This window comes from Neopelma chrysocephalum, unplaced genomic scaffold (assembly GCF_003984885.1).
Source record: "Neopelma chrysocephalum unplaced genomic scaffold, ASM398488v2 Primary Assembly neopelma1_60, whole genome shotgun sequence".
NCBI classification, from domain to species: Eukaryota; Metazoa; Chordata; class Aves; order Passeriformes; family Pipridae; genus Neopelma; species Neopelma chrysocephalum.
The window spans coordinates 734,751-752,509 of NW_020897715.1; the positions used below are offsets into that span (position 1 = coordinate 734,751).

Here is a 17,759-nt window from a genome sequence, read left to right on the forward strand (position 1 = left end):
CTCTACACAGAGGGTATATTACTATCATGTCTTCACCAGTCTTTCTAAGTTTGTCTGCTCACCTGAAACTTGCTAGCATTTAGCACAGTGCCTGTTTAAAAAAATAAGATGATGCTTCAGATCTGAGTTGATCTCACGTTGCCGTCCCTTTCAAGTGCAGAAGTTTGTGTTGTTCACCTCTTGTGTCCTTTCTGATTTGCCAGTTTGAGATCCTGAGTTTACCCATCAATTCTGAAAATGGTTTTAAAAATAAAAGGTGGGGGAATTTTGTCAAAGAAAGCTGCATACAGGTTTGAATGTGATGCTGCAGTGTACAGTGATCTAAATGGACCTCATTCTTCATGTTTTCTTATTGTGAATTGAATTTCTGCATATTTTGACTTGGGCTAAACATTAGACTTTCTACAAGAAAATTATTGACTGTGTTCTTAGCTTAGTTAAGGGTGTGCTTTCCTTTTAAGAGTTTCAGGGTTCACTCTGAGGGAAAGAAATATGTCCTCTTAAGTAACATAAATATGATTTCCTTCTTGGCTCTACTGTGATGGAGGAATCCCTGCTGAAGTGTTCTTTACACCTTTAAAAACTGAAAGTAAAAGAAACTTTGAGGAGATGGTCTCCTCCCAGCTTTGGTGGCCTGGAGAGCTGGGTATCCATCCACGTCCTGGTGGTCACGAGGCACTTGGGGAGCAGGGGCTGGTGGGTGCTCACACGTGGCCACCTCCTCCATAGGCACACGAGCAGAGGATCAATCCTTTCTGTGCTGTTGGGTTTCCATTGGCAAAATAATGCACCACTGGTGTTGTGACACCAGATTAGAGGGTTATGAAACATTTCTTCATGCTCTGATGATCAGCCTGATGAAGGGGAAAAGGTTTAATGAGGAGGAGAAGAATTTACTGAGGATTTTATGCCTATATCTATTATTAAAAGGAGAATATCTGCTCCCAGTAGCTGTGTTCTGTGATTCATGGAATCCCTGCAATAATGATGTGAGTGATGATTAAATGTGGTGTTCTTACTGACCGTCTAAGGGCTGACACAACTTAGTGTGACTGGCAGAAAGCTTAAACATCAATAGTATATCTCCAAATACTACTGTTCTCTCTTAGAGAAAGTCAAAGAATCATGATCTCAAACTAAAATATTTATACCGTCTTTTTTAATTCTCTCTGGCACCAGTTAGAGAAAAAAAAAAAGGTAGTCTTGAAAAGGTTAAAACACTATTGCTTTATAGTGTTTATGGTGTTAATGTTTTTGAAAAGTTTGTATTTAACATTTTTAGTGTTTTTCAAGGAGTAACAAGGTTTATTTTGTGAATTACAAAGTGATTTTGGAGGTTAACTTTTGGATTTGTTCTGTTGATCTGTGTGGAAGAAGAAAAACTTTTATTTACTAGCCCTGTTCCTTTTATTGACCTGTGCCTTAAAAGAAACAGGTCTTCATGACCCCTATGGGTACCTTTACTGTCACATGAGAAATCATGGAAATTCAAGACTAACAATTGATTTTTCTTTCAAAGAATGGCAGTAGTTTATGCTGTCATGACAAGGTGATGTCTATAACAAGAGAGGAAGGAAAATTGACAGGTATAGGAGAATTGTGGAATTCATGGAGTCAGTGGATCACAGTGATAAGATGAATTTAAAGTTAAAACCCAAACCCTAAGTTAAATCCTAGTAATTTTGAAAAAAAAATATTTTTAAAAGAATTTAAAAAAAAAACAAAGACAAAGAAAAGTTTCATATTCCATGATCACATGGAATATGATCTTTGGGAGACCCAGATTAACTTTCAGTTCGTTTTTGCTTTCCAACAACATATTCAAACCATCAGCAGAAGACTATCCCAAAAGGTAATGATGAAGGTGAAAGAAGAACAGATAAAAGGACAAACATTTTTCTCCTGAGGTTATTTAAGTGATTATAAAATGTGGGTAAAAGCAAATGAACACAGAGAACAAGCAGAAGTAATCACAGATGAGGATAGGAGCAGTAATAAGAGAGGCAGGAACTGGAAAAGCAAAACAGAGGAGATCTAAATGTAAAAGAATATTGCATGAGAGAGGACTAAAAGGTTCTGTCAGGCACTGAGATGAGCCTGTGTCTTGGGAATTGTCAACTGATGTGCTGTCTTTCTTCTGGTTTGTTCAGAAGCATTTCCACTGCTGGCAGTCAGTTTTATACCTGAAGTTATAAATTCATCCAAGAAAATAGGCTGTTCTTTCCAAAAATATGGTCACAGCATTTCAGAGAGGAGAATGTTAAATGGAACTTTTCCACCTAAGATCCTCTTATATTTACTTATATTGCTCTGTCTAGTAGTGAAGGTGAGGTTGGATGGTTACATGTGATGTGTCTGGTTGTTTTTTTGGTTTAAGTTCCTTTTCTCAACTCCGGCAAGATTCCAGTAACTTTAAAAATTCTTGTAAAACCCTTTGGAAGGTCATTGGGCAATTCTGATTCTTGGATCCGAGAGAGATGCAAGCCATTTGGAGCATGAAACATGAGAAAATAGAAAACAGGAAATCTGTGAAGGACAAGAGAAATGGCAATGGACTTTCCTCTACCTCTCCTCTGGCCACCCACTTTAAATTCTTTTTATCACGCGTGGCTTTATTCAGGACTCTGTCAAAGGTCCTCCTGACTTTGGTAGGGGTTCGGTGAGGTCAATGGGTGAGTTCAAAACTGTGTTCATGATGATTTTCAATGTATGAATGTGGAACCCATAACGTTTTAAGGTTCCTCAATATTCTACTGAAAATGACCACACAACCAGAGTAGTACACTACAGTGCTATCTCCAGTTTCTGAGATACCTACCTCTTCGTTATGTAAATGTTTGGTGATTCAAGCAATAACTAGATGAGTTTTCCAATTCTGGTATTACCTTTAAAACACAAAGACTCTGTTAGTATTCATTATGTAATCCCAGTTTATTTAGCAATATGATAGAAATAGGTAAGAAATACAGCTTGAAGTCCTGCAAAAAGCACCCTGTTCTCCCTCTTTTGAGCCATTTTGAGTGACAGTATTCCATTTGTATTACCAGCTCTCCACATCTCTTAATCCAAGAAATGTCCCATGGACCATAAATGTCCTGTGAAAGACATGCAGGCCCTGTAATTGGTTCCATTTTGAACAGTGCACATTTAATGGTGTTAAATGATAAAGGAAAAGATAAATTAAAGAAGTACATGTCCCATCACTGTTGGCAATTTTCATTATTTCCAAAAAGCAGCACCAGCTAAAGACGTTCTTCAAGAACAGTCCTTTGTGGCAGAGCTTGTTGAAGGTATCCCAGTGCTCTTTTGCTGCTTCTCCTTCTTCCCTGCTGCCCCTGTAAGGGTGTACAACCTTGGAAAGCTGCTCAAAAGAATGGATCGGAATTGACTCTGGTTAAAATAATGCTGAAAATGAGGATTTGGTTTTGGTGTATGTTTTATAAGTTATTAATGATTATGACCTGGTCGTCACTGAGCATCTGCCATTTCAGCCTGTCTGTAATAAATACCTGAAATAAAAATCTGTGCCTTTAGTAGCAGAGAGTAAGTTATAAACGATGAAAATGGAGGAGAAAGTGATCAGCGCAGAACTTTGTTCAGAAAAGATACAAAATGGGACAGAGCAACATGACAGAATCAGTCTGTGTTGAAAATACTTTAGAATTTATCATATGGAAATCAGAGTGTGCTCTCTATTGGCCCCATAAAGCTTCTTTCAAGCTCTGGCTGGAAATTCAAAAGGGAAGTTTTGTCCAAAAGTACCCAGGGTAGGCCCAGCTATCCTTCCACTGACAGCAATGAGAATTACATGAGTATTAGGTAAAAACTGTAAAAATTAATGCTAAAGAAAAGTCGGATTCTTCAAATTCTTTCCTTTGTGTTTTTGTTTGTTTGTTTGTTTTCATTTACAAGCTAGTGCCAGTTTCTGGAATAAAAACAAGAAATTTGGCAGGATCTGGTACCTTAATCATGTTTTAAGTTACATCAAGCCATTTGCTTTCCATCACTTTGCTGTTCTTTTAACTGTATTTTTTGGCTGGAATTTTTTCATTGTGTAGTCCCAAACCACAGGTGATTCTTTTTTGTTGTTTGTTTTCTTTTCTTTTTTTTCTTTTTTTTTTTGTTAAAGGAAGCATGTTAAAATAATTTTAAGCAGCAGAAGTAGGAATACATTATATTTCTCCTGTTAAAAATGGAGTAAACAAAACCAACTCAACAAAAGTCTTTGAACAACAACCCTTGAAACAATGTAATCAACAGGTAGTTTGTGGACGACTTTTAAGGGTCTGACGTAAAAATAAATGTAAATTGTTATATACTGGAGATGTTAAATCACAGCTACTTATTACATGTCTTTTGGCATTAGGTGTTAGGCTACATACAGGTATTTTTTTATTTGCTATGAGGATCCTATTGCAAATTGGGCATCCCATGTGGATAGAACTGTCCTGTCCTTAGAGACTGCAATGCTGAAAGTGCTTGGTGTGAGCACCTATCCAAGGTTAACTTAGCTGGGTGCTGAGAAGTGAAAACACAGGAAGCAAGATTGCCATCTTGGAGCATCTCACATGGAGAAGGAATGAAGGCTCCCTCCATCTTCCAGATTCTTCAAGTATTATTAATACTGAGTTTGGATGTAGATTGTTCATTTTAATGCTGCTGTTGGCTCTGTTTCCCAGAAATGTTTGTTTTCAGTACTGAATCAGAAGTTAAGAATCACAATCAGTTCTTGCTGTAGTTTTTCACAAAAAGGAATGTCACTATGAAGCCTTCTGAGTGAGCAGGGCTGGCTCAAGTTTCATATGGGCATTGCAATATATATTCATATGGACAATAATACAGGGAATTTTTTTTTTCTTTTTTCCTGAAGGCTTCCTAGATTGTAACTGTGTTAATTGAAATGAAGATGGGCTGGGGTTTTTTCCCCTCTTTATATGGTGCCCTATATACATAATTACAGTAATTCAACAACTTCTGCATCTCTCCCAACATTACTACCAGTAATTGACAACAGTACTGTGACTGATAACTCAGCTCTGGCAGGACAGGCAGTGGTCATCTCCTCTGTCTTACCTCAAAGTTATCACTGTTTTATGTTTTCTTCTTTTATTCAACCACTTATATTCAAAAATCTGTTATTTTAAATAGCATCATGCCACATACTGCTAGATTATGGAGTATGACAGATTTATTTTTGGCATATCAGCAGGTCACAGCAAATATAGCTTCTGAATTGCTTTTTTGAATAGAAATATATAATATTCTATAGAAAACCTCTGAACTGAACCAATATTTAATTATTCTGGTTAATATTTATGTATTAGGGAACAGCATGGTAGTGACACACAGAATCCTGACTTTATTCCATCTATTCCATCTTTTATTTTATATTATTTAGACTTCAGCTCTGACAGTTTTGGTGGGAGGGTTTTTGATGGCATGCTTCATTTCATGTATCGAATCCACTACTCTTTTGCTTAAAATTTGACCAAAACTGCCTCCCTTCCAACATTCATCTTTCTGAACAAAACCCCAAAAAAGATTGTGAGCAAAAGCAATGCATGACAGTGTATAGGCAAATAGATTTATTTAGAGTATAAGAAGTTTACCTACACTTAACTTTTTTTATATTTAATGATTATCTATTAAACCAAATGATGCTGTTACTTTAAATATAGGGGGTTTTATGCTTCAGTCTTCTCAGAGATAAATTGAAATTAGTAAAATGTTTTATACATGGTCTGATACTGTGACTTCAAAGAACTCTCTGGTTATTGGGGATGGACTCTGAAAGGGAAAATGTGTCAGCAGTTTTTTTTACCTGACCAGAACTGAAATATCAAAAACTTTACATGGAAACTTGACTTTTTACCTACATTGAGCTACATATGGTATCTATGTATAGTTGCACATCAGACTGATTTTCACGTGGAGGAGTCTATTCTCAAGACAGTCTAGCTACAAACTGTTGGAAAGAACTTCCAATTTTAGACATTGGCATGGTTAAACACCTTCATTTTAGTTTAAATAATTTGAAAAGGTACCTATTTTATGGGAATTTAGTAACAGGAATGTAGTACACAGTGTCATTGTGTCTGTCTCTGTCATCCTGGGTTTATTTGGCATTTACTACAGAATTAAGAATTTATAAAAGTTTCAATTTACATCTGGATTTAGAAATATCAAGGTATCATCTAGCTTCTTTGTAGCTTTGGGCAAATCACTTAAAGCATGCAATTTCTTATTGCTAAAATATTTTTAGTCTTTTTATTTATTTTATAAATTAAGGTGTTCCTTTTTATCTCCAAGTACATTAACTTGATAATATCTATCTAGAGAGTTTTTTGGGTTTTTTTCTTGTTGGTTTTTAACTTTGCAAGTCTATTTATCTATGTTCTATGAGTAATTGTTTACATCTGGTTGGATGCATTTGTAGGTGATCTTTGGTATGCCTGAAGTCAGGAAGTGAAAGTCTTGTATTTTGAAGTGTGAAGTATGGTGCATGTCACACTTAAAGTAAGATGCTGGATTCCTGCTGGATTGGAAGCAGAGTCACTCATCACAGTTCCTAAAAATGGATTTTAGATCTTAGAATCTATTAAAAAACCCAAACAACCCAAACTGTGACCTGGCATATGACAGGACTGGTGAACTGTCACATTACTAACAGTATTAATCTTAAATATTTGTTGTTACTCTCACTAAGAAAGTGAGACTTCTACTAAGGTTTGTATGTTTTTCTTTGTTCTTTCCCTTTTTCATGGGTTTTGAACCCTTTCATCTATCTCAGTTAAATTTGAAAGGCTAAATTCTCAATGAATATCATGTTTTATGAAAATCCGTGTCTGTATGGAGGAAAAAAACCCCAGATCAGTGCCAGTTTTGAGGAAGAGGCAGGCAGAACATAGCTGTTATACATTCTGTTTGGCAGTGGCTCAGTGGCCAAAAAAAATGTGTGCAGTCCCAGACTCTTCACAGCACAGTTTCTCCTGCCAGGTGATAGTGTAATAAACAATGTGGAGAGATGTGGCCATTTGCAGTGAGAAGAAAGAATGTGGAGATGCAGAGCAAAGAGCATAAATCTGAAGGAAAGCAGGTTTCATTCAATCTGGTGCTTACAGGACACCTTGGGTTTGCTATTGCAAAAGAATAAAGGACCAAATGCCAGAAGATCTTGAAAGGATGTAAATTGCTTGCTATAGGCAAACAAGAACATCTTGTTTGCTGGTTTTTTTTCTATTTACTGAGCATTTCATCCTGCATGGAAAATATTACATACTATTTCAGTCATCACAAGCTGCACTGAACACGAGATTTGTACTAATCTTTCATATGAAATGGGCCAACTGCAGTTAAGTTCTGTATAAATAGTAAGATGGGGATGCTGAGATAGAAAATATGATAATAACAGTTAAGTTGGAGGAAACCTACTTTTTCCAACTGTGAATTAAGCCAGAACTTATTTCTTTACTTGGCTCTGTTGAAGTCAGCATAGACATGTTTAGATGAGGATAAAATCTTGATTTTTCAAGCACTTCAGTATTTTCTGTTTGTTTACATTTAAAATGCCTATGTATTCCATCTTACCTTAGACAAATTGCCTGCTTCTGTAAACTTGGGATGAGTCTTTTCTAAAAATGAGAATTATAATACAGAAAATATTAATGATTTCCTATTTCTCTTATTTAAATAATATTTTTGAAGAACACTAATTCTCAGCCAAACAAGGTTCATCAATGGAAATGAATCACCACAATCTTTTATGATTTTATTGATTATGTAGATATGGTTTTCTAAAATGCTGGAGCTTGTGTAAGATAATTTTTCTTCTCCTAAAGTCATTCAAGATAAGGGAAAACACCAACTCATTTTCATTAGTATGCTTTTGTTTTACAAGCTGAATGAGTGCCACATGATGATCATCAGCAATCACCAGTTTATTTATTAGAGGAAAGTAGAAACGTTTCACGTTTGAGTATCAGTTGCCTTTTATGGGCTGCTTTAGAAAGGTGCTACTTCTAAATATTCTCCTGGGCATTTTTCAAGAAATGGGAATGCTACCACTAGCAAGAGAAAAATCTTGATGATTCAGGTCACTGCAGACCTGAAGTCCATCCAGCAACGACTTTTGGATGGAATTTGCAGCTGAATTAAAAAAGTTACTAGCAACTAGGATTTGTCCTTTGAAATGCTGGATAACAGATGTATTTAGCCACAGTGGCCATTCTCCGATACCTGCAGTGCTTACAAGCTCGGTGCTCAGGACACAAGTCTCTTCCTCTCTTCAGGGCATTCAGAGATGGAGGTAAGTCCTTAGAGCAATATTCCCTTCTTACAGCTGGTAAAGCAGACCGTAAAGGCTACTGTGGGAATGGCGTACGAAGGTCTTTCCGTGGCTCCTTTTTGTGCATTTCTGAACACCCTTTTTGGTGGGTAAACCGTGGGGATTCTCTGAAGGAAAAGATTCTTCATACATGCAAATTACTGCTTCCAAGCAAGTAGTTCTCTTCCCTTTCACGGCTCTCCCATTTCACGTCTGTTCAGTAACCAGGGACCAGACCAGTAGTGCGCTTTTCCTTTTAGCAGCATGTTGTGATGTTAGAACTTCCTGCAAAATCATGTGTTTCATATGGTTTTTATATTTCAATCACATTTTTTAAAGTGCTTCCAGATGTAAGCACATATTTGGTTACAGCTTACTGCACATGCTTACACACTGATAAACTGGTAAGGCCTGCATTCAACAGCCTGGAAATCCATATGTGACTTTGTATGTGACTTCAAATGCTCTGTTTTGGGATGTTGGAAGTCAATGGGTTGAGGTTGCTGGTTTTCTCAGAGGTGTTCAGCAACAGTTAGTGCAATAATTACAGTGGCTTAGTAATGTGAAGAGTCCTATTGCAAGAGAAAATGCTTTTCCTTTTCTTTCCTCCTCCATGAGTCAGGCATCTACTCATGCTTCAGTTGGCTCTTGCCAAAGACAGACGAAGCACCCAGTCAATCAGAGAGGCTGGTTATGTGCTTAGGACTTCCATATACCTGTGCAGGAGCACACACAGCAAAACGAATGTGTCCTGGGCTCAGGAAATCCTCATGCAAGTGCACTGTGTGTGCAAATACAGGAGGTAAAATTACTTCATTAATTTTCTTTTTTATATCTTCTGTGATTGGCAAACTCATGTCTGTTCTCAACATCCCTTCACCAGAGATCCCTTGCTGCTTTCCTACCAGGCAGTCCTGGGCATGAGGAATGCCCCTAAGGGAAGCAGGCCACAGGAAAAGGAAGAGATGAGTTTCCCACATAATGCAATAAGTGACTGGAAGTGCACGTGAGGTAGGGGAAGCGCATGTTGGCACTGTAAAAGGCTCAGTCCTACTTGTGCTTCACCCATTTTTCCTTTCCAAGCAGGAATCTTGAGCAAAATAAAGAACCAACAGTTCCCTTTTTGCTGATTCAAGTTTTGTGGTAGCTCAAGTAGACCTCTATGGAAAGCTGAAAAACGTAAACCAGATCTATGTAGCACCTCTTGAGCATGTGTGGTGGGAGGGAGAAGTGGTGTGGGGTTGGCGTTCTTTGGGTGTCCTAAAAAAGAGGAAAGCCATGAGATAGGTACCTAATGGTCACAGAATAGGCTTTGTGTAAGAAGTGGAGGCTTTGGGACAGATAGAAATTCTCAGAACTTCATATGATGAAAAAATCAAGGACTAGGAAGCTTCTCACAAGGATAAAATCAGAGTATTTTGTAAAGGGTTAGTGAGTGAAAGCTGAGAAAAAGAATCTTAACTTGATACATATATTCATAGTCAACCATAAACTGGGATAATCAGAAACAGACTGATGCTATAGGCTGCTCAGGTCATGCTATGCAGGGCCATTTGTCAGTAGCTTGAGGGAAATATTAAAAAAACCCACAAGGTTTGTGTGAGAGATGCACAGAAACATCCATAATTTAACTGAGTAACTTCAAACATGGTAAGGTGAGCTCAGTGTTGGCTTAGAGGCTGCATACTGCTCAAGTTTTAAAAAAGAAGATTTTATTTGGTTCACTTGGGACATCTCAAATGTTGATAAACTGGAGAGATCTGTGCCAGTACTTCTGTCAAATGGTGACAGAGAAAAACACGTACAACAGAAATGTACTGTGCAATGAATCAAGTAACACAGTTTCTATTCAGAACACAGCCCTGTGGGTAAATTATATAGAGTAATTTTAGCCCCCTTAGAAGTGTGTTGCTAGAATTACTCTATAAAGAGCAGAAATAACAGGAGCCTGGTAATTACACATGCTGAATTTAAAAAAATGGAGCAAAAATATTTATTGCAATAAGATTGAAACACTTAAAATCTTTTCAGTTAGTCTCACATTAGCCTTTGTGCACCAGTGGCATTTAAATTAAAACCAGTATGTTTCCATAAATAGAAAAGTTGGTTTTGATGAAGGCAGAATTTGTGATTAAAACAGCCTCCGTTTGAAATCCCTGATTGCATCTATAAAGCAACTGCTTTGAACAGTATCCTGCTGGCATGCTGTTGATGACAATAAAGCTGAATATAAGTACAGAGAGATATCTGCAAATGTGTATGTCCAGTTATATATTTATATATGTCACTGACTAATTGGAAACAATTGGGAAACTCGACTTATCTAATTCAAATGCAGACATGATCTTATGATCCCTTTCCCCCAAATCTGGTCAAATGGAGGTATCTAAAGTTCCTTGTGTGGGAAAGAAGCAAGTGCCCACTCTACCCCACCTATTATGAGCAGATTGTAAATGCAATGCTGCCACAGTACACATGCTTGTGTGAAGACCTGCACACAGTTGCTGAGAATAGACATCTTGTAAGGTAGGTGGTGCTGACACAGGCTGGACACCAATGGGTATAAATCTAAAATTTTCACGAGTGGTTATTTTTTAACCTTATTTAACTTTTTTTTTCTTGCTATTTCTTGTAAGTAGTATATCTTAGAGTCATTATTTCACAATGTCTGCCTTGAAAAAGGCGACACTACTGTTATATTTTAATATATATTTATTAATTGCTTTTTATTATACACTTATTCATAGAACTAAGATTAGGATGGTTTTGATCCATTAAATCACTCCTGCAGTATCTGTTTCTTTAAATTCTACAGTGAAGAAGTAAAGTTGATTAGTTTACATGTGCATTTAAAATGAATGCTAAGGCAATCTTCCATTAAAATACTTGTAATAAGGAAGAAATCATTGCTTGTATGAAACTTCATCTTTTTTAAAGGTGAATGGTAGTAAAGGAACAAAGACAAATGTAAACTATGAGTCTGAATTCATCGCTGATGTTGCCTACTTGTTTAGTATGTATTTAGAGAAACCTAAAAGGTCCCCCTGTCAGTACTTTCAGTCAGTTGTAGTTGATGGCAAGATCTGTAAGTCTTTTTTTTTCAGATTTTTTTTTTTCATTATTTTACTTTCTCTGTGTTTTACCTACAACCATATCATATTGTATATTCATATAGAGCATGAATTTTAGTACAGTGTTGATGTCTTTGATAGAATACATAGAGTGCTTATTATTCTATAAAGGGGCAATATTTATACTGGGAAAGTAGGTATTTACTATTGCTTATCTAGTATATTTTAAGCATGTAAATATTTTCTATAATACTGAGCTAGGAAGAAAAACGAAGAATTTTTGCTAACTTTTTATTTTTTTTACCTTTTAATCCACATAGTAATAATTTTCTAAATCTTTAATACTTTAGTTACTAAGCAATATAATTTTTTTTGCAAGTGACTTACTTATTGCAGGAAATGTCTAAAAATTCTCTTACATCAACATTACTACAGATGTAGAGCATGCAGGAAAACCATGCTGAAAGACCTGCACTAGGAATCACTGGATCCTTTAATACAGATCTTTCTTATGCAAGGAACTTATAAAGGTGGAGTTGGCAACTTGGAGGGTGTATTGAAGTTTTAAAGTCCTCAGGTCATGATATTGGATAAAAATCTTAATTTTCATTTAAAAGAAGAGAAAAAAAATGTATAGTCCAGATTGTTATAGAAAGAACTGTAAACCATGACTTTAGCATGAATTCAAATAAGCATTCGAAGGTAAGTTTAAAAGTACACCATGTTTTTAATTTATTTCAAAGTCCTAATATCACAATCCTTTCAAGTCTTACTTTGATTTTGTACATGCCAGAGTTTTAGCTTCTGTAGAGGCATATGATATGTATGCGTGTGTATATATATCTCTGAAAGCAAGAGATCATCTCAAAATGTCGTCTGGTTTCTCTGATCCTTGCTAGCTGAAGGCAGTGAACACATGACAAATGGAGCAGAAATCAGAGAGCAGAAAATGGTAATTGGCAATTTAATCAATAGCTAGACCACAGTGTAAATATCTGTTGGTATTTGTGGTGTCTGGGATAACAGGGGGAAGAGGTTAGTGCTGCTTCTGCTTTGTAATGCTTTAGCAATGCTTGTAGCCATAAAGCTGCCTTAAAACACCAATTAAACAGGGTTTATGACTGCTTTGTGTTACTGGAGTGATGTAATAGAGCAACACGTACCGATGAAACCAGCCTGTTGTTTTGCCGTCTTTAAAATAACAAACCTGAATAACATAATGAAATCTGAGTGGCTTGTGTCTAAAAGCAATGGATTGTCCTCTCCCTCCCTATGAATTAAGAAGTTATTTGAGTTAACTAGTAGGTTATAGGCTGTTAGGCCCATAGTATCAATTTGAATACCTAGCAGCTGGAGCATGTAGATGCTGGAGACTCGGGATGAGAAGTGCAGAACAGCTGGGAAAGGCCTTGGGCTGGCAAGGAAAGGAGGCAACAGCTGGAGGGTATAAACATCAGGGACCTGACAGGGAAGATTTAGATGAGGAGAAAACCTTCAACTAGGAACAGGCTTGTGAAGCTTTACCTTAGTGGTAGGTGCTCCACACAGAGATTTTCCTCAAAAATTTTTATTTGGTCACTCTTAAGTCTTCTTCTTCTACCTCTTTTCCACATCTCTATATATCAGTCTCAACTGGGTAGTGTATGCCACATTTTATATGCCATAATTTTACTATATATGTTATTATTTTCCATTCTGTTAATTTAAAATATAAAAAATTAAAAAGATATCTTTAGTAAGTAACTCATCAACATGGAACTACATCATATTAAGAACCCGTATTGCTATGAACAGTACTTTTCAACTGTGATTTCTCATTATTGCTTTTAAGACTATTTTTCAAAGTCTATTGAATTGCATAAGCCTATGATATCATATATATATATATATATTGTTATGTGCTTGTAGATTAAAAAGAAAAAGCAGAACAAAAAAAGTGGCATCATTCAGGTTAACACTCTGTGTGAAATGAATTCCTCTTGAAATATGATTTTCAGAATGCAAGGTCCAATCTTGATTTAAAAGGGTCAAGGACAGAGAACATGCCATCACCCTTGGGAAGGTGTTCCAGTGGCAAAGTACTCATCCCTGTGTATCTGCATCATATATATAAATATGACCTGAACTTGACTGCTGGAACTTGTTTGTAGTGCTGTCTGTTACCTCTAAAAACCTCCTGTCAAAACTGATTTAGCCAGTGATCCATTTAGACATAATTTTCATAGGATAAATGAAGCTGCATTACCAAGTTTCTTCCAGTCCTTTACATATGAGGCTCTGCAGTGAGTTTCTTGAATTGTGCACACCAGACATTGATATAGCCTTCCAACTCTAGATGCTTGAGTGCCAAGTATACAGTTAATCCCAGTTCTTCAGTCCTATTCAGGCTTCTTCCACAGAGGCCTCTGGGGATGTGTTTTTCCCTTCGACCCTGACAGCACATGGGGAGCTCATGTTCGGCAGAGTCATGTCCACTCTTAGTGCCAGGTCTTTTAAGAAATGTTGCCCTCAGCATAAACTCTCTGACTCTGCCAAGGGAACCCTACTCTCTTGTTTAATTTATAGATATATAAATTGGTTCTCAGTGTGAAGGGACTTGCCCAGAGGCTCACAGTGGCAGGGCCTGGGAGGAGCAATCAAACTCCTAAATATACTATGTCCTTGCCAATGGACTATCAATTTACTTGGTTTTTTTCCCTGTAATTTATGTATGAATGAATATTTGCCTTTTTTTCCCCTGCATGGGCTGAGGCTATACATGCTCTTTCTTATAGATTTGGTCTAGTTTCATCTGTTAACATGGTATAGTTTAGGGTTGCAAGGGGATAATGCTATTTCTCTAATCATGTTTATTATTATTACTATAAAATGTTATTTATAGGGTTAATTATTTCCTGTAGTTGTGTGATGAATAAAATATTCATCTCAAGTACATTATGAAATTCCTCCCATGTTGTTTAACTTAAGATTAAATTTCTTTCATTGCTGCCGAGCCCTGTTCAGGGTGGTACTCTTTCTGTGCTTCCTCTGGAGAGCTGATATCATGCTGGTTTGGAATATTCATTAGTTGCCCAACCCTTTTTCCAGAGATAACTCTGGTTATGAGCGTTTCAAATCCTTCTGCTTTTAAAAAGTGCATTATGAAATTTTTATTTCAAGAAAAAGGGGATTGAACCTGAAATCTCCCTCATAGACTCTTCATACAGAGCACGAAGAGGGGAGCCCCGTCTTCTTGGAATGGATTAACATTACCAGCATGACACCCTTGCACCGAGGGCAGAAGCTATTGTTTCCCTTCCCAGGTGTAAGAAAACTGTTCCCTAGTGCTAAGTAGAAGGGTAGGACTTTTTTGTTTTGTTTTTTTTCCTGATTACTCTGTGTTTAAAAGCTTCTATTTGAATGGAGCAAGTGCTTTACGGGGGGGAAAAAAACTAAACCAAAATAACTTGATTCCTTAGGATATCAAATTGTATGTGAAAATGGAAATGAATCCAAAGAAAAGCTGAACTAACTTGATATTAATAGGTATTTTTAATAATTCCTTGAACAGTTGTTCACCTTCCTGGAAATGAAGGAGGCATCTTCTATTATTTTTAGTTATCGCTTTCTCTTGAAGCCCTTGGCTAGAGCAGTTGTTTGGCGTGAGTTGTACAGGTTGCAGGTCTGCAGTCAGGCACAGCCCTGCTGGGTCCTACCAAAGGGCCAGGCAGTGAGTGTGGAGAGCAGTGAGAGCTGTGCCTGCCTGGCACCACCGCAGTGTGGTGTACTGATGTCGGCAGTTCCTGGTCTGTTCCTGGTCTCCTGGCATCCGTGATGACCTTTAAGGTCTCCTGTTGCTGGTGGGGCAGAATTGTTGCGTGCTGTTATGCACTGTCTGGAAGCAGGGGGGTTGAAACTTCACCGGGACTACTTGCTTGCACCATGAAGGAGGTTACGGGCATGGTGAGACAGGGAGAGCTGCTCATGGTGTTGAGGGGAATCAGGCAGAACAGACAAGACTCCAGGGATGTAAGGCTCCTGGGCCACCCTGCCATGCCCTGGAGCACTGTGACATGGATGCTCATCACCTGGAGTTTGGATTGTTCACTCTGGTTCCTTCAGGTGGTGACTGATGGGGCCAGTGGAGAGGTGACAGTGCTCTCTTGGAGCTAAAGTACATACCATGCTGGGTCTGGGGGACCCTGGGGCCAGGTCCAGCACAGGCTGCTGCACCCCTGTGCTACATTCCCTCTGGGGGTTCCAGGCTTTGAGGGGTGGCAAAAGGCACCCCCAGCCTTGTGATCAGGATCTGGCCTGCAGTGCTCTGGGCCAGGCCATAAATACCTTCAGCAGCCTCAGTGGTGCTCAGAGGGGGTCACAGACCGTGCTGACTCTGCTTGGCCACAATGCAGGGAGCAGGAGTGGGACTCTTCCCCCTGCAATGCAGGGGCCTCCCCTCACCCTGTATGCCCCTGCTCTGACCTGAACCCTTCTCAGAGGGGGAACACAATGATCCCCACGAGATATTTTAGGAAGAGCAAGACCAGCAGACAGACTCTTCCTCTTGTAAAATATCTCAGTTGCTGGGCTGGCTGGTGCGAAATGATGTCTTGTGGCAGTTCTTGAGCTAAAGAGCAGATGGTATCTATGTGCTACACTGTAAGTGCAGCAGAAGCACTTGGAGGATTAAAATGATGACTCATTGGAGCAAAGCAGGACAGGGAGATGAACACTAGAAAGACATGGCATTAGTCAATACAAAGTTGTTGGCTTTTTGGAGGCATGCAAAACACGTATTTTACACTACTCAGAAGTGGTAAGTTCTCAAAGTTGTAAACCTGCTGTCCATACTATATATTAAACTAAATAAAAGACAAAAAGACAACAAAGGCAACCTCTTTTTTTAATTTTCTTTTTTTGATTTGTTTTGGTGGGGTTGTTGTTGTTGTTGTTTTTTGGGTTTTTTTTTAATCTTATGTTTTGCTTTTCACCTACCAGGTAATGAGTCCCTATAAAATTAAAAAAACAATCCTTGTCTGGCTTGGGTAAATAGAAAGATTGGCTTGTCTTTAAGTTATTGATTACTTTTAAATTACTGTGAAAGCTCCTTTTAAATAGGTCAATGTAAGTGACAAAGTAAGCAAAGCTACTCCTGTCCCCCTTTTTGTTGGAGGTAGCCTTAAAATTTTCAGCATACATTTATGGTGTGGAACTTAAGATAACACACCTCTAACACGCTTCCTAAGTGATACAGTTGCTGTGAATGAGGTAGAGGTGACACATGTAAAGAAGTTTAAGGACTTTTCCAGTTTTTCTTTTAGATACAATTTTGTGGGAGGTTGTAACTTCTGTGAAGCTCAGAAGGTGAAGTGTTTTGTGCTTTAGAAGGTGGATTTTTGTTATTGGGTTGTTTGTCTTGGATTTTTTGGATTTTGTTTTTGTTTGCTTTTAGGGACGAAAGTGTATGATAATTATAGCATCTCTGATTTGGAGACAAGGGAGAAAAATACAGTACTTGAACAGTTTGTTTTGTTTTTTTTTTTACTTGCCTTTTTAAAACTTTCTGTGACCAAAACAGCTGGGAAGAAATGAATCAATTTTAGCAGGGAATTCTTTAACAGGTCATGATGAGACTGGGTTTTATTTTTGTGCCTTGTGAACTACTAAGCACAGAGAGTATAGTTAAATAATGAACACTCAAGCTGCTCAGAAAAAAGGTCTGCTAAGCATGCTCATAGACTGGGTTAGCTGCATGTTGGAAAGTCAGAATTTAACATAACAGTAGGAATTAGAAAGATAACTGGAAGTAGGCATCAGCAGATAATGTAAAGCATACCAGGGCTCAGGTAAGGATTTTGCTTTTTAAAACTCAGCATTGATCTTCTCCTTACAGTTTGCCATAGAATAATAAGTAGTCCTATGACAGTGCCTGCCAGCAAGGTCCTAACTCTGCAGAACAGCCTATGTAGTGACTTGATTTATGGCACCAAGGTTTAATAGAAGAGTCATACAACCTAAAGTTTCTTCGCTGTTTGACTGTGTACTGTTCACATTTTGTAACTGAGATTTATGTGGAATTATCTACACTGCTTGAAGTAATCTGTATAGTAATCTTTCCTCCCATCTAAGGATAGCACAAAGTTACTGTTTTAAAACTAAGGAAAACTGTTTTATAAAATGGATCTCTTTTCTGAGCCTCTGGGTGTTTGACTTGTCGTGACACCAATGAAGTAGAGGAGCTAGGCCCCCACCCACAGACCTCATCCAAAGAGACCATAGACCAAAAAAGCAAATTTTACGTGCTGGTGTACCATTAATGTTTAACAGCTCTGGAGAAGAACTGTCTGACAAGTCTAATGTAATAGAAAATATACATGAACTGCCAA

The 17,759-nt window shown here is 37.8% G+C and overlaps 1 protein-coding gene across 5 annotated transcripts in view; it reads left to right on the plus strand.

The window, feature by feature from the left end:
* Positions 1 to 17,759, plus strand: part of LOC113966595 — a 290,519-nt gene that overhangs the window by 57,442 nt on the left and 215,318 nt on the right. Inside the window, exon 1 of one of the 5 annotated variants that reach the window (XM_027681489.1) lies at positions 15,526 to 15,547. The exons of the other annotated variants lie outside the window; for them this stretch is intronic. The gene's annotated coding sequence lies outside the window, so the exon portion shown is untranslated. Of the gene's footprint in view, positions 1 to 15,525; positions 15,548 to 17,759 lie in introns of those variants that run through there. 5 annotated transcript variants of the gene reach the window in all.